Source organism: Oncorhynchus tshawytscha, linkage group LG03, assembly GCF_018296145.1.
Source record: "Oncorhynchus tshawytscha isolate Ot180627B linkage group LG03, Otsh_v2.0, whole genome shotgun sequence".
Classification (NCBI taxonomy): Eukaryota; Metazoa; Chordata; class Actinopteri; order Salmoniformes; family Salmonidae; genus Oncorhynchus; species Oncorhynchus tshawytscha.
Window position 1 is genome coordinate 11,465,915 of NC_056431.1, and position 25,875 is coordinate 11,491,789.

The 25,875-nt window shown below is 48.0% G+C and overlaps 1 pseudogene; it reads left to right on the forward strand.

The window, feature by feature from the left end:
• LOC112245017 overlaps positions 1–25,875 on the forward strand; it is a 181,748-nt pseudogene that overhangs the window by 127,151 nt on the left and 28,722 nt on the right.

The following is a 25,875-nucleotide window of genomic DNA, read 5'->3' on the forward strand; positions in this document are numbered from 1 at the left end:
CATGTGTTAGCCCTCTAGCATGTGTGTGCCCTCAGCATGTGTTTGCCCTTAGCATGTGTGTGCCCTCAGCATGTGTTAGCCCTTAGCATGTGTGTGCCTCAGCATGTGTGTGCCCTCAGCATGTGTTAGCCCTTAGCATGTGTGCCCTCAGCATGTGTGTGCCCTTAGCATTTGTGTGCCCTCAGCATGTGTGTGCCCTTAGCATGTGTGTCCTGCCCTCAGCATGTGTGTGCCCTTAGCATGTGTGTGCCTTCAGCATGTGTGTGCCCTTAGCATGTGTGTGCCCTCAGCATGTGTGTGCCCTTTAGCATGTGTGTGCCCTCCCCATGTGTGTGCCCTCAGCATGTGTTAGCCCAGCATGTGTGTGCCCTTAGCATGTGTGTGCCCTTAGCATGTGTAAATAAATAAAAATAGCATGTGTGTGCCCTTAGCATGTGTGTGCCCTCAGCATGTGTGTGCCCTTAGCATGTGTGTGCCCTCGGCATGTGTGTGCCCTCAGCATGTGTTGAGCCCAGTATAGCATGTGTGTGCCCTCAGCATGTGTTAGCCCTTAGCATGTGTGTGCCCTTAGCATGTGTGTGCCCTTAGCATGTGTGTGCCCTTAGCATGCTCTAGTGTAGACCCCAACAGGAAAGAGGCATTGCTGTGCCCTTAGCATGTGTGTGCCCTTAGCATGTGTGTGCCCCCCTATCCACATGTGTGTGCCCTCCATCTGGCATGTGTGTGCCCTTAGCATGTGTGTGCCCTTAGCATGTGTTTTCAGCCCTGTAACATGTGTGTGCCCTTGCATGTGTGTGCCCTTAGCATGTGTGTGCCTTCAGCATGTGTGTGCCCTTAGCATGTGTGTGCCCTTAGCATGTGTGTGCCCTCAGCATGTGTGTGCCCTCAGCATGTGTGTGCCCTCGGCATGTGTGTGCCCTCAGCATGTGTGTGCCCTCAGCATGTGTGTGCCCTCAGCATGTGTGTGCCCTTAGCATGTGTGTGCCCTTAGCATGTGTGATCTTCCTCGGCATGTGTGTGCCCTCGGCATGTGTGTGCCCTCGGCATGTGTGTGCCCTCGGCATGTGTGCCCTCGGCATGTGTGTGCCCTCGGCATGTGTGTGCCCTCAGCATGTGTGTGCCCTCAGCATGTGTGTGCCCTTAGCATGTGTGTGCCTCAGCATGTGTGTGCCCTTAGCATGTGTGTGCCCTCAGCATGTGTGTGCCCTTAGCATGTGTGTGCCCTCAGCATGTGTGTACATGTAATGTGTGTGGTGTACGAGTGCATGGTGAGTATGCCTGTGTGAGAACTCTACCTACACTGAGGAGCCCACTAGTTTGTTCTCTCCAGTTTGATGGGTCCTCTCTGTGAGATGAAAGGTGCAGGCCTGTCACAGCAACACAGCACCAGAGAAGTGTACAGTGGCTCAGCTCAGCAGTGGAGGTGAAGAGCCACCTAGTGGCCAGGTTAGGGTACAGCAGGACAGCTCTCCTCCGCACCTCTTGTGGTGCGGAGGAGAGGCACCCTATTCCCTATATAGTGTATTACTTTTGAACCCAGTGAACCTAGATTGAGCCGTTTTAGAGCCATGGCCATGAGTCCATCGTGGCTTTAGAGCCATCTAGAGCCATTGCCAGCAGCATACCACCCTGCATATCACTGCTGGTTTGCTTCTGAAGCTAAGCAGGGTTGGTCCTGGTCAGTCCCTGGATGGTAGACCAGATGCTGCTGGAAGTGGTGTTGGAGGGCCAGTAGGAGGCACTCTTTCCTCTGGTCTAAAAAAAATAAAAAATATCCCAATGCCCCAGGGCAGTGATTGGGGACACTGTCGGGTGCTGTCTTTCAGATGGGATGTTAAACGGGTGTCCTGACTCTCTGAGGTCATTAAAGATCCCATGGCACTTATCGTAGGGGTGTTAACCCCAGTGTCCTGGCTAAATTCCCAATCTGGCCCTCAAACCATCACGGTCACCTAATAATCCCCAGTTTACAATTGTCTCATTCATCCCCTCCTCTCCCCTGTAACTATTCCCCAGGTCGTTGCTGCAGATGTGAAAGTGCTCTCAGTCAACTTACCTGGTAAAATAACGGATAAATCTGTTCTAGTCAGTGAAGTGGTGTCTATGGCCGGTACACCAGTATGTATGGTGTAGGTCTATTGTATGGTGCTGAGAGCAAGTTTGAGTCAGTATAGCTATAGACTGGGAGGTTTACTGCTTGTTTTAGTTAGAGATGTTGACTTGTATTGAAGGCCAGTCTCATTTAGTGGAGAGGTACTGAGAGGTGCTCTAGTGTAGACTGCAGACAGGAAAGAGGCATTGCGATGGATGGATGCCCATTAATGTGGATGAAAGGATGATGACTCTGTCTCTCTACCCTTCTCTCCCATCCACCCCTCTCTCTTCCTCTCCCCCTCTCCCATCCACCCCTCTCTCTTCCTCTCCCCCTCTCCCATCCATCTGGTTTTTTATCTGTCACTCTCTCTGGACTCTAGGGGGTGTGTGGTGGTGGTAGTGAAGTGTATCTTTCATCTTCTGTACTATACAGTACTGTGTCTTTGATGGGGTTTCATGTCCTGTTGCGTTGACAGGGTGTCTGTTGGGGGGGAAGCGTTTTTCTCTGTAGACGTTCAGACGCGGCGGAGACGCTAGGCCACCTGGGACTCCACGCCGCCCGCCTGCCGTTACACAGGACCGCAACACGCTCATTAATGTCTATATTTGCCTTAGTTTGGGGCTATTTTTACACTGCCAATGATCTTCTGAACGTGTCTGAGTTGCCGTGACAATCTGTCACTACTGTACGCCCAAGCTGATAGCGCAGACCAAAGAGTGATAAACTGCAATGAGACAGAAACACACTCAGAGAACACACACACAAACACACAGTTGGATACAGGTAACACACACTGACAACGACACTCTGACTAGATGTATAAAACAGTGGTGTAGATAAACAGACTGACAACGACACTCTGACTAGATGTATAAAACAGTGGTGTAGAGAAACAGACTGACAACGACACTCTGACTAGATGTATAAAACAGTGGTGTAGAGAAACAGACTGACAACGACACTCTGACTAGATGTATAAAACAGTGGTGTAGAGAAACAGACTGACAACGACACTCTGACTAGATGTATAAAACAGTGGTGTAGAGAAACAGACTGACAACGACACTGACTAGATGTATAAAACAGTGGTGTAGAGAAACAGACTGACAACGACACTCTGACTAGATGTATAAAACAGTGGTGTAGAGAAACAGACTGACAACGACACTCTGACTAGATGTATAAAACAGTGGTGTAGAGAAACAGACTGACAACGACACTGACTAGATGTATAAAACAGTGGTGTAGAGAAACAGACTGACAACGACACTCTGACTAGATGTATAAAACAGTGGTGTAGAGAAACAGACTGACAACGACACTGACTAGATGTATAAAACAGTGGTGTAGAGAAACAGACTGACAACGACACTGACTAGATGTATAAAACAGTGGTGTAGAGAAACAGACTGACAACGACACTCTGACTAGATGTATAAAACAGTGGTGTAGAGAAACAGACTGACAACGACACTGACTAGATGTATAAAACAGTGGTGTAGAGAAACAGACTGACAACGACACTCTGACTAGATGTATAAAACAGTGGTGTAGCGAAACAGACTGACAACGACACTCTGACTAGATGTATAAAACAGTGGTGTAGAGAAACAGACTGACAACGACACTGACTAGATGTATAAAACAGTGGTGTAGAGAAACAGACTGACAACGACACTGACTAGATGTATAAAACAGTGGTGTAGAGAAACACACTGACAACGAAACTCTGACTAGATGTATAAAACAGTGGTATAGAGAAACAGACTGACAACGACACTGACTAGATGTATAAAACAGTGGTGTAGAGAAACAGACTGACAACGACACTGACTAGATGTATAAAACAGTGGTATAGAGAAACAGACTGACAACGACACTGACTAGATGTATAAAACAGTGGTGTAGATAAACACACTGACAACGACACTGACTAGATGTATAAAACAGTGGTGTAGAGAAACACACTGACAACGACACTGACTAGATGTATAAAACAGTGGTGTAGATAAACACACTGACAACGACACTGACTAGATGTATAAAACAGTGGTGTAGAGAAACACACTGACAACGACACTGACTAGATGTATAAAACAGTGGTGTAGATAAACACACTGACAACGACACTGACTAGATGTATAAAACAGTGGTGTAGAGAAACACACTGACAACGACACTGACTAGATGTATAAAACAGTGGTGTAGAGAAACACACTGACAACGACACTGACTAGATGTATAAAACAGTGGTGTAGAGAAACACACTGACAACGACACTGACTAGATGTATAAAACAGTGGTGTAGAGAAACAGACTGACAACGACACTGACTAGATGTATAAAACAGTGGTGTAGAGAAACAGACTGACAACGACACTGACTAGATGTATAAAACAGTGGTGTAGATAAACACACTGACAACGAAACTCTGACTAGATGTATAAAACAGTGGTGTAGAGAAACACACTGACAACGACACTCTGACTAGATGTATAAAACAGTGGTGTAGAGAAACAGACTGACAACGACACTCTGACTAGATGTATAAAACAGTGGTGTAGAGAAACAGACTGACAACGACACTCTGACTAGATGTATAAAACAGTGGTGTAGAGAAACAGACTGACAACGACACTCTGACTAGATGTATAAAACAGTGGTGTAGAGAAACATACTGACAACGACACTCTGACTAGATGTATAAAACAGTGGTGTAGAGAAACAGACTGACAACGACACTCTGACTAGATGTATAAAACAGTGGTGTAGAGAAACAGACTGACAACGACACTGACTAGATGTATAAAACAGTGGTGTAGAGAAACAGACTGACAACGACACTCTGACTAGATGTATAAAACAGTGGTGTAGAGAAACAGACTGACAACGACACTCTGACTAGATGTATAAAACAGTGGTGTAGAGAAACAGACTGACAACGACACTCTGACTAGATGTATAAAACAGTGGTGTAGATAAACACACTGACAACGAAACTCTGACTAGATGTATAAAACAGTGGTGTAGAGAAACAGACTGACAACGACACTGACTAGATGTATAAAACAGTGGTGTAGAGAAACAGACTGACAACGACACTGACTAGATGTATAAAACAGTGGTGTAGAGAAACAGACTGATGTATAAAACAGACACTGACTAGATGTATAAAACAGTGGTGTAGAGAAACAGACTGACAACGACACTGACTAGATGTATAAAACAGTGGTGTAGAGAAACAGACTGACAACGACACTCTGACTAGATGTATAAAACAGTGGTGTAGAGAAACAGACTGACAACGAAACTCTGACTAGATGTATAAAACAGTGGTGTAGAGAAACAGACTGACAACGACACTGACTAGATGTATAAAACAGTGGTGTAGAGAAACAGACTGACAACGACACTGACTAGATGTATAAAACAGTGGTGTAGAGAAACAGACTGACAACGACACTCTGACTAGATGTATAAAACAGTGGTGTAGAGAAACAGACTGACACGGGTGCAAGAAAAGTACTGCAAAGGAAAATACACATTTTAGTGTAAAAGCTCATTTGCAGTCTGGTAGCCTGAGGGACCGATCTGACATGTAACCGTGGTCATGCAAACCAACCCACTCTCTCTCTCATCTTCCTGTTTACTTGCTACATCATCAGGTTGTTAAAGGCTGAGTTGAGTGTGTGGTTCCGCTGTGCCTCCCACCGTGTTCCTCTGAGAAAACAAAGAACTGTTATCACACACTGTGCCTGGCTTTCATCTCCTCTCTCCACACACACACATTTCACACATTACACACACATGCATGTAAGCACATAACACACTGTACACACAGGCCATGTGCATGCAAACCCCTCCACCCCGTACATAGACCTACATTCTGTTTGTACTGTACTGGATGTACTGTACCCAGAGGAAATGTTTTGATCAGACACAAAGGTAGAGATGGAGCAAGAGCGATAGGAAAAAAGAGAGCGGTAAAGTGGAGTACAGTGTGAGTAAGTGGCAGCTCCTCCACCAGCTCCTGCGCCCGCTCTGCCAGCTCCTCCTCCCCTTCCGCCAGCTCCTCCGTCTGCTCCGCCAGCTCCTGCGCCCGCTCCGCCAGCTCCTCCTCCCACTCTGCCGGCTCCTCCTCCCCCTCCGCCAGCTCCTCCTCCCGCTCCTCCAGCTACTCCTCCCCCTCCGCCAGCTCCTGCACCAGCTCCAGCGCCCGCTCCGCCAGCTCCTGCAACCGCTCTGCCAGCTCCTCCGCCAGCTCCTCCTCCCGCTCCGCCAGCTTCTCCTCCCGCTCTGCCAGCTCCTCCGCCAGCTCCTCCTCCCGCTCTGCCAGCTCCGCCAGTTCCTCCGCCAGTTCCACCTGCTCCTCCGCCCGCTCCTCCAGCTCCTCTTCCAGCGCCGCCAGCTCCTCCTCCCCCTCCGCCAGCTCCTGCGCCAGCTCCTGCGCCAGCTCCTGCGCCCACTCCACCAGCTCCTCCGCCAGCTCCTGCGCCAGCTCCTGCATCCGCTCCACCAGCTCCTCCGCCAGCTCCTCCGCCCGCTACGCCAGCTCCACCAGTTCCGCCTGCTCCTCCGCCCGCTCCTCCAGCCCCTCCGCCGGCTCCTCCACCCGCTCCGCTGGCTCCTCTGCCCGCTCCTCTGCCCACTCCGCCAGCTCCTCCACCCGCTCCGCTGGCTCCTCTGCCCGCTCCTCTGCCCACTCTGCCAGCTCCTCCACCCGCTCCGCTGGCTCCTCTGCCCGCTCCTCTGCCCACTCCGCCAGCTCCTCCGCCCACTCCGCCAGCTCCTCCACCCGCTCTGCTGGCTCCTCTGCCCGCTCCTCTGCCCACTCCGCCAGCTCCTGCACCCGCTCTGCTGGCTCCTCTGCCCGCTCCTCTGCCCACTCCGCCAGCTCCTCCACCCGCTCCGCTGGCTCCTCTGCCCGCTCCTCTGCCCACTCCGCCAGCTCCTCCGCCCACTCTGCCAGCTCCTCCACCCGCTCTGCTGGCTCCTCTGCCCGCTCCTCTGCCCACTCCGCCAGCTCCTCCACCCGCTCTGCTGGCTCCTCTGCCCGCTCCTCTGCCCACTCCGCCAGCTCCTCCGCCCGTTCCGCCAAAGCCTGTCAAAGTAAGGGGCCAAACATTGACTATCAAGGGTTGGCCAAATTAAATCAACAATTAACCATGCTGTCTGTCACAATCTTGCTAAGTAAATTAACACTTCATTGCATGCTGAGTTGTGCTTGTGGGTATCACTGTTGGCGGTGGTGGAGGGAGCTAGTTATGTAGATCTGAATAACAAGAGCTGGCAGTATTACAGAGAATGGAGTGATGGTAGTACTGCTTAGTGCATCAGTAGAGAGCTACAGGACAGTCCAATAGAGTAAGGGCTATGTGCTGTATGTTTGTACAGGGACATTGCATCCTAATTGTTGATGTTGCTATTCTATCACTTGCACAGGCAGTTGACTTTTAGCTAGTTGTATTGTGTGTGGAGTTTGATGTCAGTTTTACTGAGCCCTAACATGATATACAACCGGTGTCATACTGTGGTTAACGGTGTGTGTCTAGTTGGAGCCGTGGTAGTGGTGTGCGTGCCGTGTGTGTACAGTGCTCTGATGCCTCAGGCTTGGCCGCTCTTTGACACTTAGCATCATCTCTCTCTCGCAAACTCATACACAGATACACTTAGGTACACCCATCTAGTACCGGGTCAGGCCCCCCTTTGCATCCAGAACAGCCTGAATTCTCTGGGGCATGGAAACATTGCCTAATCGGTGTCAAGGGACATACTCGTGTGCCAGGAAGACATTGCCTTATCTGACAAATCCCGGTTCCTGTTGCGTCATGCTGATGGCAGAGTCAGGATTTGGTGTCAGCAGCATGACTCCATGGCCCCACCCAGCCTGGTGTTAATGGTACAGGCTGGTGGTGTAATGGTGTGGGGAATGTTTTTCCACTCCTCAATTGTCCAGTGTTGGTGATTGCGTGCCCACTGGAGCCACTTCTTCTTGTTTTTAGCTGATATGAGTGGAACCCTGTGTGGTCGTCTGCTGCAATAGCCCGTCCGTGCGTTCCGAGATGCTGTTCTGCAGTTCTGCATACCACTGTTGTAATGCACAGTTATTTGCCTGTTTGTGGCCTGCCTGTTACCTTGCACGATTCTTGCCATTCTCCTTCGACCTCACATCAACAAGCTGTTTTCACCCACAGGACTGCCGTCCTGCGTGAAAAGCCCAGGAGGCCGACCGTTTCTGAGACACTGGAACCGGCGCGCCTAGCACCGATTATCATACCACACTCAGTCACTTAGGTCACTCGTTTGGCCCATTTTAACGTTGAATTGAACAGTAACTGAGTGCCTCAATCCCTGTATGCCTGCATTATATAGCAGGTCACTCACTGCCACTTGACTCACTGTAGGAGTAGGAGCGGACCATTTTCAAAACGTGTTTCAAAACGCCCAATTTTTCAATTTTTGATTTGTTAAAAAAGTTTGAAATATCCAATAAATGTCGTTCCACTTCATGATTGTGTCCCACTTGTTGTTGATTCTTCACAAAAAAATACAGTTTTATATCTTTATGTTTGAAGCCTGAAATGTGGCAAAAGGTCGCAAAGTTCAAGGGGGCCGAATACTTTCGCAAGGCACTGTACATTCTTAGACACACACCACTCTGTTGTGAGGGTATAGTAGGTATGGTGGTTAAGGAGGAACATGAATGGAGAACTCATTCAGATAAGCAGTGTATTCATCCTCTGTAAAGAATAGTTTGTGAAGAAAAGCCTTGTTTGTGAAGAGCCACTTGTTAAAGACGTCCTTCAGCCATTTTTGGACTTTTACTGTTGAAGCAATATGCTAAGTTTAAGTGCAGTAAAGTACACACACTAAAGGGTAGAAAAAGATACATGTTTTGAGTAATATAGTGTTTTTTAGGCACAACTGCAAAGTCCAAGGAGTAGGACATTCACTGTGTTGGTTTGATGGGAATCTGTGATGTCATTGTCTTCACCTCTTGCTTGAGGAACAATAGAGGGGCAATAGAGGACCAAAGAGGAAAGCCCAACCCCCCCACTTGTGCTATGTCATGACTTACCTGGACCACCTATTGAGATGCACCTTTTGTTAACTAATTCAGGTGTTCCGGAAACACAATTGGTATTTAAATCTGAGTGGGAGCCAATGTGCAATTTGGCGCATGTACTGTACACACAGAGAAAAACTTTCTCTCCCTCAACACCCACACACACACACACACACACACACACACACACAGACACACGCAGACAGATGCTAGCTATAATGGGCTTTTTCCTCTGTGCTCTCTCTCTGACCTCCGTTTAGTTGTCCAGAGAGAGATAAAGCTGATGAGCAGGCCATTATTACTGCCTGGCCAGGTCACCACCTCACCTCTCGGCCTGTCAACACACACACATCTCAATCAGCAGCCACAGTGGGTGTGTGTGTACGCAAGTGCCTTAGTGTGTACATGCTGCATATGTGTGTACTTGAAACAAGGTTTTAAAAAATGTAGTTACCTTCAGTTAAATTACTGGTCCTTAAACTAACAGAGAAGCAGCTATTAAAACTGAAATAAAACCTCAACTTAGTGTTGCAGGGTTTTATCAGAAACTAAAGGACACTGACTGATACTGGCCCATCAGGATCAATATAACAGCTGTTTTATAGATCTGTCTGAACTACACTGCAGATGTGTGATAATAACTCTATTGGGTAGCGGTCTGGACACCTTGATGGTGCCCAGCTGCAGTGGGGAGTTGGGTCTGAATAAGGACACAGTCATAAAGCAGTTGACATGTTGTGCCGACTGTGGCCGAGTCAAAATGTATCTTTGACCTCTGATCCTTGGGGGTCGTCAGCGATGCTTTATTGGCATGACAACGTACTTGTTAAAGCAAGACTCCCTCTACATCCTTCTCCCTCTCTTCTACATACCCAGGCTGTGCTGATTGGTTCTCCCTCTCTTCTACATACCCAGGCTGTGCTGATTGGTTCTCTCTTTCCTTCTCTCCTGATTGTGTTCTCTCGGTCCTTCCCTCCCACCTCTGACTGTTCCCTCTCTCTCCTTCTCTCCTGATTGTGTTCTCTCGGTCCTTCCCTCCCACCTCTGACTGTTCCCTCTCTCTCCTTCCCTCCTGATTGTGTTCTCTCTCCTTCCCTCCCACCTCTGACTGTTCCCTCTCTCTCCTTCTCTCCTGATTGTGTTCTCTCGGTCCTTCCCTCCCACCTCTGACTGTTCCCTCTCTCTCCTTCTCTCCTGATTGTGTTCTCTCGGTCCTTCCCTCCCACCTCTGACTGTTCCCTCTCTCTCCTGATTGTGTTCTCTCGGTCCTTCCCTCCCACCTCTGACTGTTCCCTCTCTCTCCTTCTCTCCTGATTGTGTTCTCTCGGTCCTTCCCTCCCACCTCTGACTGTTCCCTCTCTCTCCTTCTCTCCTGATTGTGTTCTCTCGGTCCTTCCCTCCCACCTCTGACTGTTCCCTCTCTCTCCTTCTCTCCTGATTGTGTTCTCTCGGTCCTTCCCTCCCACCTCTGACTGTTCCCTCTCTCTCCTTCTCTCCTGATTGTGTTCTCTCGGTCCTTCCCTCCCACCTCTGACTGTTCCCTCTCTCTCCTTCCCTCCCACCTCTGACTGTTCCCTCTCTCTCCTTCTCTCCTGATTGTGTTCTCTCGGTCCTTCCCTCCCACCTCTGACTGTTCCCTCTCTCTCCTGATTGTGTTCTCTCGGTCCTTCCCTCCCACCTCTGACTGTTCCCTCTCTCTCCTTCTCTCCTGATTGTGTTCTCTCGGTCCTTCCCTCCCACCTCTGACTGTTCCCTCTCTCTCCTTCTCTCCTGATTGTGTTCTCTCGGTCCTTCCCTCCCACCTCTGACTGTTCCCTCTCTCTCCTTCCCTCCTGATTGTGTTCTCTCGGCCCTTCCCTCCCACCTCTGACTGTTCCCTCTCTCTCCTTCCCTCCCACCTCTGACTGTTCCCTCTCTCTCCTTCCCTCCCACCTCTGACTGTTCCCTCTCTCTCCTTCTCTCCTGATTGTGTTCCAGGAACAAGCAGATGAAGGAGATGTTCCCAGATGGTTTTGGGATCCACCACGCTGGGATGCTGCGTGCTGACCGTAGCCTGATGGAGAGCATGTTCTCCAGGGGTTACCTCAAGGTTCTGTGCTGTACTGCCACTCTGGCCTGGGGAGTCAACCTGCCTGCACACGCTGTCATCATCAAGGTCAGTTTGTGCACGTGCGTGCGTTTCAAGTTCTGCTAGTTGTATGAACAGGATACACATGGTATACACTGTCCAACAAAATGCTTACTTTCATTGGGTGAGTGTGCTTGTGGTAGTTTGTTAGTTAGTATGTGTGAGGGAGTTTTTCCGTCTGATTGAGGTATGCACTTGTAAGTCTCTATCATGTGCCCTTCACTCTTAGAAGATGGTAAGTCCGTGTAGGTGTCTGTACTAAAACACGCAGACGTTTGCCTCATTAGGACTGTATTATCTCTCCAAAGCCACTCATATCCGGCCTCTCTTGTTCCCGTGGTAACAACAGGGCACCCAAATCTACGATACTAAGTGTGGTACCCTGGTGGACCTGGGCATCTTGGATGTGATGCAGATCTTCGGGCGTGCTGGGCGGCGCCAGTTCGACAAGTACGGCGAGGGCACCATCATCACGGCACATGACAAGCTGAGCCTCTACCTCACCCTGCTCACACAGCAGAACCCCATAGAGAGCCCGTTCCTAGAGACCATGGCTGACAACCTCAATGCTGAGGTAGGGACACACACGCCACCGTCAATAATATAGCTCTTACCAACCGATCACACATCTTCGGGACCTCTCCTTTAACAATCATACCAGTGTTTCTACTGCAGTCATTTAGCTGTGGCACTGCACCACACCAAAATCATCGCTGCTACACAAAATAAAAATGAAACATTGAAGATGCTAGAACAGTCCAAATGTACTTTTCCTCTGCAAACAACCCAATAGTTAAGTAGTTTTTGTATTTACTTAGTCGCCTTGTTGTGTGTTCTATCCAAGGTAAATATTCCTCTCAAGGCACATTGAAGTTGCGAGTTCCATAGGGAGGGGAACATCCATTCTGACAAGCAGTCAATGCACAACAATTCATAATGTAATAGTGGGAAAAACAGCTGTTTCCTCTCCTACTTTATTTCTCAACTCCTAAATATGCTCAAACTGCACCAGCAGCAGCATGGTTAAACTCAGCAGTCATTCTCACTGTGCATAGGGGAGAGTGGGCTAAATGTAACACAGGGCAACTACAGGGTAACTTGGGTTAAAACGCCACTCTATTTTGGGGAGTGATTTAAAAAATGGCCATGAGGCAGATGTAACTCTTAGTTGTTCAAGAGTAGTGGCAATCAGGGAAAGGGGGTTCTGTGAGAAGTACAGGCAGGTGGTGTGTTACCCCGGTTAGTGTTTTACCCCAAGTTACCCTAACAGGTAGGCTGTGTTTATGCAATTTTTAGGGGACATAAAATGCATCATTATGAATGATCAGTCCAAAAGGGTAAATGCAGATAGGCAATCGCATGCTTCAACATATTTATTTATAGCCACTATGCTGCATCAGTTAGGCTACAGGTGATAATGCTTATTGCTAATAGCTAATAGAACAAACTTTATTTGACTCTTTGCAAACTGGAATCCATTTATCCGGAGGCTGCATTCATTGTAGCTGGGGATTTTAACAAGGCTAATCTGAAAACAAGACTCCCAAATTTTATCAGCATATCGATTGCGCAACCAGGGGTGGAAAAACCTTGGATCATTGTTACTCTAACTTTCGCCACGCATATAATGCCCTGCCCCACCCTCCTTTCGGAAACGCTGACCACGACTCCATTTTGTTGATCCCTGCCTACAGACAGAAACTAAAACAAGAGGCTCCCACGCTGAGGTCTGTCCAACGCTGGTCCGACCAAGCTGACTCCACACTCCAAGACTGCTTCCATCACGTGGACTGGGATATGTTTCGTATTGCGTCAGATAACAATATTGACGAATACGCTGATTCGGTGTGCGAGTTCATTAGAACGTGCGTTGAAGATGTCGTTCCCATAGCAACGATTAAAACATTCCCTAACCAGAAACCGTGGATTGATGGCAGCATTCGCGCGAAACTGAAAGCGCGAACCACTGCTTTTAATCAGGGCAAGGTGACTGGTAACATGACCGAACACAAACAGTGCAGCTATTCCCTCCGCAAGGCTATCAAACAAGCTAAGCGTCAGTACAGAGACAAAGTAGAATCTCAATTCAACGGCTCAGACACAAGAGGCATGTGGCAGGGTCTACAGTCAATCACGGACTACAAGAAGAAATCCAGCCCAGTCACGGACCAGGATGTCTTGCTCCCAGGCAGACTAAATAACTATTTTGCCCGCTTTGAGGACAATACAGTGCCACTGACACGGCCTGCAACGAAAACATGCGGACTCTCCTTCACTGCAGCCGAGGTGAGTAAGACATTTAAACGTGTTAACCCTCGCAAGGCTGCAGGCCCAGACGGCATCCCCAGCCGCACCCTCAGAGCATGCGCAGACCAGCTGGCCGGTGTGTTTACGGACATATTCAATCAATCCCTATACCAGTCTGCTGTTCCCACATGCTTCAAGAGGGCCACCATTGTTCCTGTTCCCAAGAAAGCTAAGGTAACTGAGCTAAACGACTACCGCCCCGTAGCACTCACTTCCGTCATCATGAAGTGCTTTGAGAGACTAGTCAAGGACCATATCACCTCCACCCTACCTGACACCCTAGACCCACTCCAATCTGCTTACCGCCCAAATAGGTCCACAGACGATGCAATCTCAACCACACTGCACACTGCCCTAACCCATCTGGACAAGAGGAATACCTATGTGAGAATGCTGTTCATCGACTACAGCTCGGCATTCAACACCATAGTACCCTCCAAGCTCGTCATCAAGCTCGAGACCCTGGGTCTCGACCCCGCCCTGTGCAACTGGGTACTGGACTTCCTGACGGGCCGCCCCCAGGTGGTGAGGGTAGGCAACAACATCTCCACCCCGCTGATCCTCAACAATGGGGCCCCACAAGGGTGCGTTCTGAGCCCTCTCCTGTACTCCCTGTTCACCCACGACTGCGTGGCCACGCACGCCTCCAACTCAATCATCAAGTTTGCGGACGACACAACAGTGGTAGGCTTGATTACCAACAACGACGAGACGGCCTACAGGGAGGAGGTGAGGGCCCTCGGAGTGTGGTGTCAGGAAAATAACCTCACACTCAACGTCAACAAAACTAAGGAGATGATTGTGGACTTCAGGAAACAGCAGAGGGAACACCCCCTATCCACATCGATGGAACAGTAGTGGAGAGGGTAGCAAGTTTTAAGTTCCTCGGCATACACATCACAGACAAACTGAATTGGTCCACTCACACAGACAGCATCGTGAAGAAGGCGCAGCACCGCCTCTTCAACCTCAGGAGGCTGAAGAAATTCGGCTTGTCACCAAAAGCACTCACAAACTTCTACAGATGCACAATCGAGAGCATCCTGGCGGGCTGTATCACCGCCTGGTACGGCAACTGCTCCGCCCACAACCGTAAGGCTCTCCAGAGGGTAATGAGGTCTGCACAACGCATCACCGGGGGCAAACTACCTGCCCTCCAGGACACCTACACCACCCGATGTTACAGGAAGGCCATAAAGATCATCAAGGACATCAACCACCCGAGCCACTGCCTGTTCACCCCGCTATCATCCAGAAGGCGAGGTCAGTACAGGTGCATCAAAGCTGGGACCGAGAGACTGAAAAACAGCTTCTATCTCAAGGCCATCAGACTGTTAAACAGCCACCACTAACATTGAGTGGCTGCTGCCAACACACTGACACTGACACTGACTCAACTCCAGCCACTTTAATAATGGGAATTGATGGGAAATGATGTAAATATATCACTAGCCACTTTAAACAATGCTACCTTATATAATGTTACTTACCCTACATTATTCATCTCATATGCATACGTATATACTGTACTCTATATCATCGACTGCATCCTTATGTAATACATGTATCACTAGCCACTTTAACTATGCCACTTTGTTTACATACTCATCTCATATGTATATACTGTACTCGATACCATCTACTGTATCTTGCCTATGCTGCTCTGTACCATCACTCATTCATATATCCTTATGTACATATTCTTTATCCCCTTACACTGTGTATAAGACAGTAGTTTTGGAATTGTTAGTTAAATTACTTGTTATTATTACTGAATTGTCGGAACTAGAAGCACAAGCATTTCGCTACACTCGCATTAACATCTGCTAACCATGTGTATGTGACAAATAAAATTTGATTTGATATGATTTAGCATACTTGATAATATGGAACATGCATAGGCTATATGCATGGTCCAAAATGTTAAAAATATACTTTTTATTTTATTTTTGCATTGTAATTTCAGAAATGTCCATAATATATCTGAGGCTAATAGTGGAAAGTTAGTGTTTCACATTATTATTAACCAGCCAGTGTTGTGATTGGCTGTGATATTGGCCAAAGGGGGATCTGTTATCAAACTGAGAAAGCTGTGTGGCTGTTTATTGGCTGATAAAACAGCTTAGTGGCTGTTTTATCTAGTGGAGATCGCTCTGTCATTTCCTGGTTGCTAAAATTCTACACTGTTAACTCAATTTCAGTTTATGTGAGAAAACAAGCACTGAATAGTGTCGGGAATCATTGTACCATCTAAATCGCTGTGAAATGTATTTTCAATAACTAAAAATATTGTTTTTACAGCTGTTTGAAGCTGGTGGACCAAAACAAAAGTTAACAATATTTGTCTTTATTGAAAAGATATTTCACGGTGACCTGTGTTTGACAGCAGATGCCACTGGCCCCATTCAATCATGTTCTCTTCTCATCTCCAACCATTTTCACGAAATGAACACAGTACAGTAAGTCACCACTAGATGGCACCCACCTCAAAGATTCAATGAGGACTTATTGAGAAGGAATCAATGCTGAGTATGGAATCTCCACCAGGTGCTGTAAGGGGGCTGAAATGACTGAATGTGATGTTATTGATCTCTCTCTCTCTTTCTCCCTCTCTCTGCAGGTATCACTAGGGACTGTGACTAACGTGGAGGAAGCAGTGAGGTGGCTGAGTTACACCTACCTGTACATCTGCATGAGAGCCAACTCTCTGGCCTACGGGATCAACCACAAGGCCTACCAGGTACACACGCATGCATGTACATACACACACACGTGTACACACTCACATGTACATACATAATGTGCACTCTCTTCTCTTATTGTCTAGCTCTCTGTGTTAGATGGATCCAGGTCTGGAGCTGTACTGTAAGGAACTGGTGGTGATGTCAGGGTTAAACTGTTCTGTCTCTGTGTTAGATGGACCCAGGTCTGGAGCTGTACTGTAAGGAACTGGTGGTGATGTCAGGGTTAAACTGTTCTGTCTCTGTGTTAGATGGACCCAGGTCTGGAGCTGTACTGTAAGGAACTGGTGGTGATGTCAGGGTTAAACTGTTCTGTCTCTGTGTTAGATGGACCCAGGTCTGGAGCTGTACTGTAAGGAACTGGTGGTGATGTCAGGGTTAAACTGTTCTGTCTCTGTGTTAGATGGACCCAGGTCTGGAGCTGTACTGTAAGGAACTGGTGGTGATGGCAGCCAGGAAACTGGACAAGGCCAGGATGATCCGTTTCGAGGAGAGGACAGAATACTTCGATTCCACTGACCTGGGCAGAACCAACCGGGCACTTCTATATCAAATACAACACCATGGAGGCACACCAGAGTTCCATAACATGATGTTATATGTACTATGTTCTATTGTACACTGAGTGAAGAACACCTTAAGAACACCTGCTCTTTCCATGACATACAGTACCAGTCAAAGATTTGGACACACCAACTCATTCAATGGTTTTTCTTTATTTTTACTATTTTCTTCATTGTAGATCAAAACTATGAAATAACACATATGTAGTAACCACAAAAGTGTTCAACAAATCAAAATATATTTTAGATTTTAGATTCTTCAAAGTAGCCACTCTTTGCCTTGATGACCGGTTTGCACACTCTTGACATTCTCTCAACCAGCTTCATGAAGTAGTCACCTGGAATGTATTTCAATTAACATGGGCCAGCATCCCTTTGGAAAGCTTTTGACATCTTGTAGAGTCCATGCCCCGACAAATTGAATCTTTTCTGGGAGCAAAAAGGGATGCAACTCAATATTAGTAAGGTGTTCCTAATGTTTGGTTTACTCCAATGTTTTATATTATTGTAACTGGGTATAGATACCCTTCTGTGTAGGTGTAGTATGGCATGGTATTATCTACAAAAAAACTAATCATGAATGGTGGTACAGTAACATGCAATATACAACTAGATAACAGCTGTTCCTTATGTCATGTTTGTGTTTGTCCACCTCCTCCTCCATGCAGACGTCCAACGAGCTGTTCAACTCCCAGAAGACGGAGGCTGACATCCTCAGCATTGTCTCCAAGACGAGGAGTTTGAACAGGTCAAGGTGAGAGTTCACAGGTCACACCGGGAGGTCACTCATCACACATTATAGACTGCTGCAGGACACCTGCTCAACAGTATAGCAAGGTCTTGATATAGTTTGAGTACCCAGATGGAAGTGCTCCTGTGTGTGTGTGTGTGTGTGTGTGTGTGTGTGTGTGTGTGTGTGTGTGTGTGTGTGTGTGTGTGTGTGTGTGTGTGTGTGTGTGTGTGTGTGTGTGTGTGTGTGTGTGTGTGTGTGTGTGTGTGTGTGTGTGTGTGTTTATTTTTCCAGGTGCGTGATGAGGAGATGGAGGAACTAGAACAGATGCTGTGTAACTACTGTGAGCTGCCTGAGGCAGGCGAAGTGGAGAACGGATACGGCAAGATCAACATCCTACTGCAGACCTACATCGGCCGGGGAGAGGTGGACAGCTTCTCCCTCATCTCAGACCTGTCCTACGTAGCACAGGTAGGTTACAGGCACAACACTACACACAGCACCACACACACACTACACACATATGCTCTCTCTCCATCTGTTTCTCACATATACACACACACAATCATACAAACTGAACCACACCTGAAGAAACTTCAACTTGTGTACATACTCTGCTTCACCCCCAAACTGAGCTAGCCCCTCTGAGGGGTTCAGCTCTACCACTGTGTCCCCTGCTAGGCCGCAGCCCCTGCCAAGACTTCCCCTTCCCTCAGCCAGCAGCATATGGCGTCCACATCCTAGAGCAGACTGTTGTACTGATAGGGGTTTAGAAATAGTGTCTTAACTAATCATATAGTACACATCCATAAACGGGTTTCCTGTTTGTACCAGCATCTCCATCATTTCAGAGGGATCATGAGGCTTTCATGAACTGTCACAGTTAATCTGTCATGCCAGCATCTCTGCATTATGCTCTTTATGAAAATCAAATGGTTTAATAAATCTGATGGAATGTAATATGTTTGGCTGGTGCATATTTCACAATGACTGATAGCCTGGAATCTTTTTTACATTTGGAGTTTTTTTTCTCCCCGCATCCCATCCCCTCTTCCCATCCCCTCTGCTGAACCCATCTATCCATGGTTTCCGCGGTAACTGATTCCATGTGGCTGAATATTTGGAATTATTCACAGCAAATTCCCTCTTTGCTCCTATTTCGCCCGATTTCAGATGTTCAGCCGGTTAGGATGGCTGTGGCCGGGAGGCAGGCAGCCATAGTGGAGTAGAGGGGATCTGATGGTTAATCCAGACTGAGGACTGATAGGTCCTGCTCCCACATGATACTGCCACTACACACCAACAGAGACACACACACACACACAGAAGCACAGAGATAAAGTTGCATACATACATATATGTGCGCACACTCTCAAACACTGGCAGACTCACCATCTCTCTCTCTCTCTCACACACACACACACACACTCTCTCTCTACCAGGGGCTAACTCCCTGTCTCTCATGCATACCCACACACTCCTCAATGGCTTTAGCAACTGGATGATAGATAGAGCTGTTCTGCAGGCCGGTGCACTTGACCGCAGGACACCAGGAGTTCTCCTGAGAGAGTAGATTATTGTACATGAGCGCTGAGAGACCTGAGACCACAGTTCACCTGTGTTTACTGCATGCTCTTAAAGACACATGCACACAAAATAACTGGAGAAGGAAGGCAGCTTAATCATGAAGTTAGTCAATCTCAATAATCTCCCTGGTTGGAACTATGCTGGTGCTGTGACTTGAACTGTGAGGCCTGATGTGTTTTGGCTGTTGGTTGTTATTTGGAGTATGAGTGTAGGCTCAGTAAGGGTGTGAATGTAGGCTCAGTAAGGGTGTGAGTGTAGGCTCAGTAAGGGTGTGAGTGTAGGCTCAGTAAGGGTGTGAGTGTAGGCTCAGTAAGCGTGTGAATGTAGGCTCAGTAAGGGTGTGAGTGTAGGCTCAGTAAGGGTGTGAATGTAGGCTCAGTAAGGGTGTGAATGTAGGCTCAGTAAGGGTGTGAGTGTAGGCTCAGTAAGCGTGTGAATGTAGGCTCAGTAAGGGTGTGAGTGTAGGCTCAGTAAGCTCAGTAAGGGTGTGAAGGCTCAGTGTGTGAATGTAGGCTCAGTAAGGGTGTGAGTGTAGGCTCAGTAAGGGTGTGAATGTAGGCTCAGTAAGGGTGTGAGTGTAGGCTCAGTAAGGGTGTGAATGTAGGCTCAGTAAGGGTGAGTGTAGGCTCAGTAAGGGTGTGAGTGTAGGCTCAGTAAGGGTGTGAATGTAGGCTCAGTAAGGGTGTGAGTGTAGGCTCAGTAAGGGTGTGAAGGTAGGCTCAGTAAGGGTGTGAGTGTAGGCTCAGTAAGCGTGTGAATGTAGGCTCAGTGTGAGTGTAGGCTCAGTAAGGGTGTGAGTGTAGGCTCAGTAAGGGTGTGAGTGTAGGCTCAGTAAGGGTGTGAATGTAGGCTCAGTAAGGGTGTGAATGTAGGCTCAGTAAGGGTGTGAGTGTAGGCTCAGTAAGCGTGTGAATGTAGGCTCAGTAAGGGTGTGAGTGTAGGCTCAGTAAGCGTGTGAATGTAGGCTCAGTAAGGGTGTGAGTGTAGGCTCAGTAAGGGTGTGAATGTAGGCTCAGTAAGGGTGAGTGTAGGCTCAGTAAGCGTGTGAATGTAGGCTCAGTAAGGGTGTGAGTGTAGGCTCAGTAAGGGTGTGAATGTAGGCTCAGTAAGGGTGTGAGTGTAGGCTCAGTAAGGGTGTGAATGTAGGCTCAGTAAGGGTGTGAGTGTAGGCTCAGTAAGGGTGTGTGTAGGCTCAGTAGGCTCAGTAAGGGTGTGAGTGTAGGCTCAGTAAGGGTGTGAATGTAGGCTCAGTAAGGGTGTGAATGTAGGCTCAGTAAGGGTGTGAGTGTAGGCAGTAAGCGTGTGAATGTAGGCTCAGTAAGGGTGTGAGTGTAGGCTCAGTAAGGGTGTGAATGTAGGCTCAGTAAGGGTGTGAGTGTAGGCTCAGTAAGCGTGTGAATGTAGGCTCAGTAAGGGTGTGAGTGTAGGCTCAGTAAGGGTGTGACTGTAGGCTCAGTAAGGGTGTGAGTGTAGGCTCGGTAAGGGTGTGAGTGTAGGCTCAGTAAGGGTGTGAGTGTAGGCTCAGTAAGGGTGTGAGTGTAGGCTCAGTAAGGGTGTGAGTGTAGGCTCAGTAAGGGTGTGAGTGTAGGCTCAGTAAGGGTGTAAGTGTAGAGTTTTCTCTCCAGAGGGTTTGATGTAGGAGTGCGGTTGCCCTAGTGGCCTTTTAACCAGCAGCAGACCAACATCTGGCCCAGCTGGTGTTTCTGTGTCTCTACCTGTCTATATGCCTGTCTCTATGTCTGTCTGCCTGTCTCTGTCCATCCTCCCACTCAACCACATGTCCCGGACAGAAGCAGATCTGACCAATCTATCACAGATAGCAGCCTCGCCCCGACTTATCCATCACAACAGAGCCAGGCCCAACAAATCAATCCCAGCACGGCCAATCCATCATGTCATTAACACCTGCCCAAATCAATAAGAGCCCAGCCACGTCAAATCTGACCAGTTTATCAGCGAGCAGCGCCAACCACCTGACCCATCTGTCAGGACAGACATGAGCAATTCATCATCGCACAGCCAGGCCTGACCCATGTTTCAGAACAGAGCCTGATCATACCAGTCCCGCGGCTCTCGATCAGACATGATTAATCGTCCTACATCTTGATGGATTATTTCAGTCTCTGCATGACTCTCTCTGTCCTGCTGTACCCATTGTAGAACACTGCTCTAAGTCTGGCTGTAGCCTGTGTGTTTTTACACCTGCTATACACTACTCCAATTGTGACAATCTGTCTGTCCTTGTTTTTCTACTATAGAATGCCACTCAAATTGAAACTGTGTGTGTGTGTTTCGTCCTTGAGTGGAACGCAGCTCGTATCATCAGGGCTCTGTTTGAGATTGCTCTGAGGAAGCGCTGGCCTGCCATGACCTACCGCCTGCTCAACCTGTGTAAAGTGATAGACAAGCGTCTGTGGGGCTTCGCTCATCCCCTGAGACAGTTCTCCATCCTGCCTCACAACGTGCTGGCCCGTCTGGAGGAGAAGAAACTGTGGACAAACTGAAAGATATGCAGAAGGACGAGATAGGTGAGACAATACTGGGCCAATGCTATTGTGTTCTGTAGAGGTGTGTGTGTGTGTCTGAGAGAGTATGTGCTCGCTCGCGCAGCGTGCTATAGTGATACCACTCCCCTCTCTCTCTCTGTGTCCCAGGTTACATGCTCCACCATGTGAACATCGGGTTGAAGGTGAAGCAGTGTGTCCACCCTTCCATACTGATGGAGGCCACCATCCAACCAATCACACGCACCGTGCTCAGGATCCGCCTCCAGATCACCCCCGACTTCCAGTGGCATGACCAGGTAACCATGTCGACCTCACCTAGGATCACCTCGATGTCTCTCGCTCTCTCTCTCTCCCTCACACATACACAGTACACAAACAGTAGGCATTATCAGAGCACTCTTTAAGTGTGTCTAAATGCTGTTAACAGTAGAAATGTGTTAGTGTGAAGTGTCAGTAGTCTGTCAGTATGGGGCTGTCCTCTCCACCAATGGCCCTGCTCCTTTCCTCCTCCAGCCAGTGGTAGAGGCCAGCTGCTGAAACAACCCTGCAGCGTCTGATTCCCATCACTGTGTTTCCCTCCTCATCACAGACTTTACCTCTGGAAGTGTACTGGTTAAGGGCTCTTCTTTTCTTTTGATGCTTAAAACGAAGGTTTATTTAAAGGGGAGATGGCTGATTCTAGATCAGTGTTTAGGTGCATCACCTTCTTGTACTATTATCCTGCGGCTTTAATACTACATGTGAGTTAGGCTATAGAATCTCTATGGAGATTGGAGAATGTCATTGAGGCAGATGACTTCTGTAGTTGGTGAGGGAGTCAGGGTGGAATAGGAGGCCCGCTGTAGCCAGGCTGTGTATGAAGATGAATGTTTGTGTGATTAGCGATGCATGCTCTGCTCATGGGAGAGTTGTAATGGGACACCCCCAGCTTAGCCAGTGATCCCTGCTGCATATGTACACACGCCTTGCCGCGCAAGCTAGCCACGACACATGTAGAGACACATGAGATCTCCTTCTCCCTAACTCTAACCCAAGCCACAGACTCCAGGATCATGACTCATTCTAATAGGGAGTTGGATGTCTTTTCTAATATTAATGTGTGGTTCCCCACTCCCTTTAGTGTTTTTCTATTTTGGGGTCATCCGAATGTTGTGCATTTATCATGAGTAGGACCCAGAATTGTTCCTGGTTCAGGTCACATGTTTGGGAATAACTCCTAGCCCTAATCAAGAGTAGTGTCCCTGATATCTTTAGACATTTACACAAGAGGGCTAGGGACCAGGCCAGAAGATGACATTATAGCTGTTGTTTTAGTGTGTTTGTCTGTGCAAACTGGACTGTCTCCTCTCTCCATGTGTCATAAAGCAGTCTCCTGGACCTGTGGCCTGTTAGCCAGCCAGCAGTTGTTTCCACAGCAGTGGAAAGGAATTAGCGTACAGTGTTCTACAGGGGGTCAGCGCCGAGCAGAGAAATGCACAGTACAGTGCACCTCCTACTGGGGAGAGAGGAGAGGATAGGGCTGATGTTTCTGTTTGGAGTCACCCCAAAACCCATTCCTAAACGTTTTACACACATACACACATGCACCACAACACACGCACCTACTAACAAATACACAAGTACATTGCTTTGTTTTGAATTGCTACTATCTTGAATTGCTACTATCTGGTTAATTAAACAACCTGGGAGTCCTCTGATCTTCTAATGCCACTGATTCTTCATGCTTCTGCCCTCCTCTCCTCTCCTTTCCTCTGCCTCTCCTCTCTCCTCTCCTCTCTCCTCTACCTCTCTCCTCTGCCTCTCTCCTCTGCCTCTCTCCTCTGCCTTTCTCCTCTCTCCTTTACCTCTCTCCTCTCTCCTCTGCCTCTCCTCTCTCCTCTGCCTCTCCTCTCCTCTCTCCTCTGCCTCTCCTCTCTCCTCTGCCTCTCCTCTCTTCTCTCCTCTGCCTTTCTCCTCTCTCCTCCCTCTCTCCTCTCCTCTCTCTCTCCTCTGCCTCTCTCCTCTGCCTCTCTCCTCTCTCCTCTGCCTTTCTCCTCTCTCCTCTGCCTCTCCTCTCTCCTCTGCCTCTCCTCTCCTCTCTCCTCTCTTAGTGTCATGGTTCAGTGGGAGAGGCCTGGTGGCTGTGGGTGGAGGACCCCATCATCTACCATTCAGAGTATCTGCTCCTACAGAAGAAATAGGTGGGTTTCTGCGTACCATTAACTTCTAGAATGTGACTGAGAGCCACTTGTTCTCCTGTGTTCCCTTAGGGCAAAGGTTGCCCCTAACTACAGATCTAGGATCAGATTACCTGACCCCTAATCCTAACCTTAACCATTACGGGTACGGAATATATCTGACCCTGTATCAGTGGATATGGTTGAGCCTAGTCTTTCTTACCTTGTGTGTGTTTTCCAGGTGGTGAGTGGGGAGCCCCAACAGCTGGTGTTCACCATCCCTATCTTTGAGCCCATGCTCTCCCAGTACTATATAAGAGCTGTGTCAGACCGCTGGCTGGGCTCAGAGGCTGTCTGCATTATCAACTTCCAACACCTCATCCTGCCTGAGAGACATCCCCCACATACTGGTACTGTACAACAGACTCACACGCACAGACAGACCAACCCTCAGAGGTTTACAGATGAAACAACTCTTCATACTTCACACACACACACCTTTCTTTGTCTTTTTTTCCTTGACAAATGTACCCATACGTTGTCTCAATGTTGCCCTGTGGATTCTCAGTGCTGCTGGACCTGCAGCCGTTGCCCATCACCGCCCTGGGGAACCTGGAGTATGAGAGTCTGTACAAGTTCACCCACTTCAATCCCATACAGACACAGATCTTCCACACGCTCTACCACACCGACACCAACGTCCTGCTGGGGGCGCCAACGGGCTCCGGTAAAACCATCACTGCCGAGTTGGCCATGTTCCGAGTCTTCAACCAGTACCCTACCTCCAAGCTCTGTCTGCCCCCCTACACTCTATCTCTATCTCTTTTTCTCTTTCTATATCGCTATACATTTCTCTCTGTTTATATCCTTGCTCTGTGTGTGTTCTTAGGTGGTGTACATTGCCCCCCTGAAAGCTCTGGTCAGGGAGAGGATTGAGGACTGGAAGATCCGGATAGAGGAAAAACTGGGGAAGAAGTGAGAGAGACTTGGTTATAACCATGGCATTTCTGTTGCATTCACATCTCCCAACACCATCAGCTGTGGTATATCCATCCATCCATCCATCCATCTATTGTCTCTTTCTCGCTCTCTCCCCTCCCTCTCCCTCTTTCCCTCTCTCCTCGTCCCTAGTGTTGTGGAGCTGACAGGTGATGTGACTCCAGACATACGGGCCATCGCCCCGGCCGACCTGATCGTGACCACGGCGGAGAAGTGGGACGGCGTGAGTCGCTAAAGGCAGAACCGCAGCTACGTCCAGAAAGTAGCCATCCTCATCATTGTTGAGATCCACCTGCTAGGTACCACAGCCTAGTTCTATCTAGAAGCATATAGAGAGATCTTTAATATCTATGGGTATGGTTCTTGCCTCATAAACCCCATGAAATCAAAACTTTTACCCTCATACAAACAGAACGTTCTATAGAGCCTAAACTTTAACCCTCATAAACCCTCATACAAACAGAACGTTCTATAGAGCCTAAACTTTAACCCTCATAAACCCTCATACAAACAGAACGTTCTATAGAGCCTAAACTTTAACCCTCATAAACCCTCATACAAACAGAACGTTCTATAGAGCCTAAACTTTAACCCTCATAAACCCTCATACAAACAGAACGTTCTATAGAGCCTAAACTTTTACCTTCATAAACCCTCATACAAACAGAACGTTCTATAGAGCCTAAACTTTAACCCTCATAAACCCTCATACAAACAGAACGTTCTATAGAGCCTAAACTTTAACCCTCATAAACCCTCATACAAACAGAACGTTCTATAGAGCCTAAACTTTAACCCTCATAAACCCTCATACAAACAGAACGTTCTATAGAGCCTAAACTTTTACCTTCATAAACCCTCATACAAACAGAACATTCTTTAGAGCCTAAACTTTTACCTTCATAAACCCTCATACAAACAGAACATTAAACTTTTACCTTCATAAACCCTCATACAAACAGAGCTATAGAGCCTAAACTTTTACCTTCATAAACC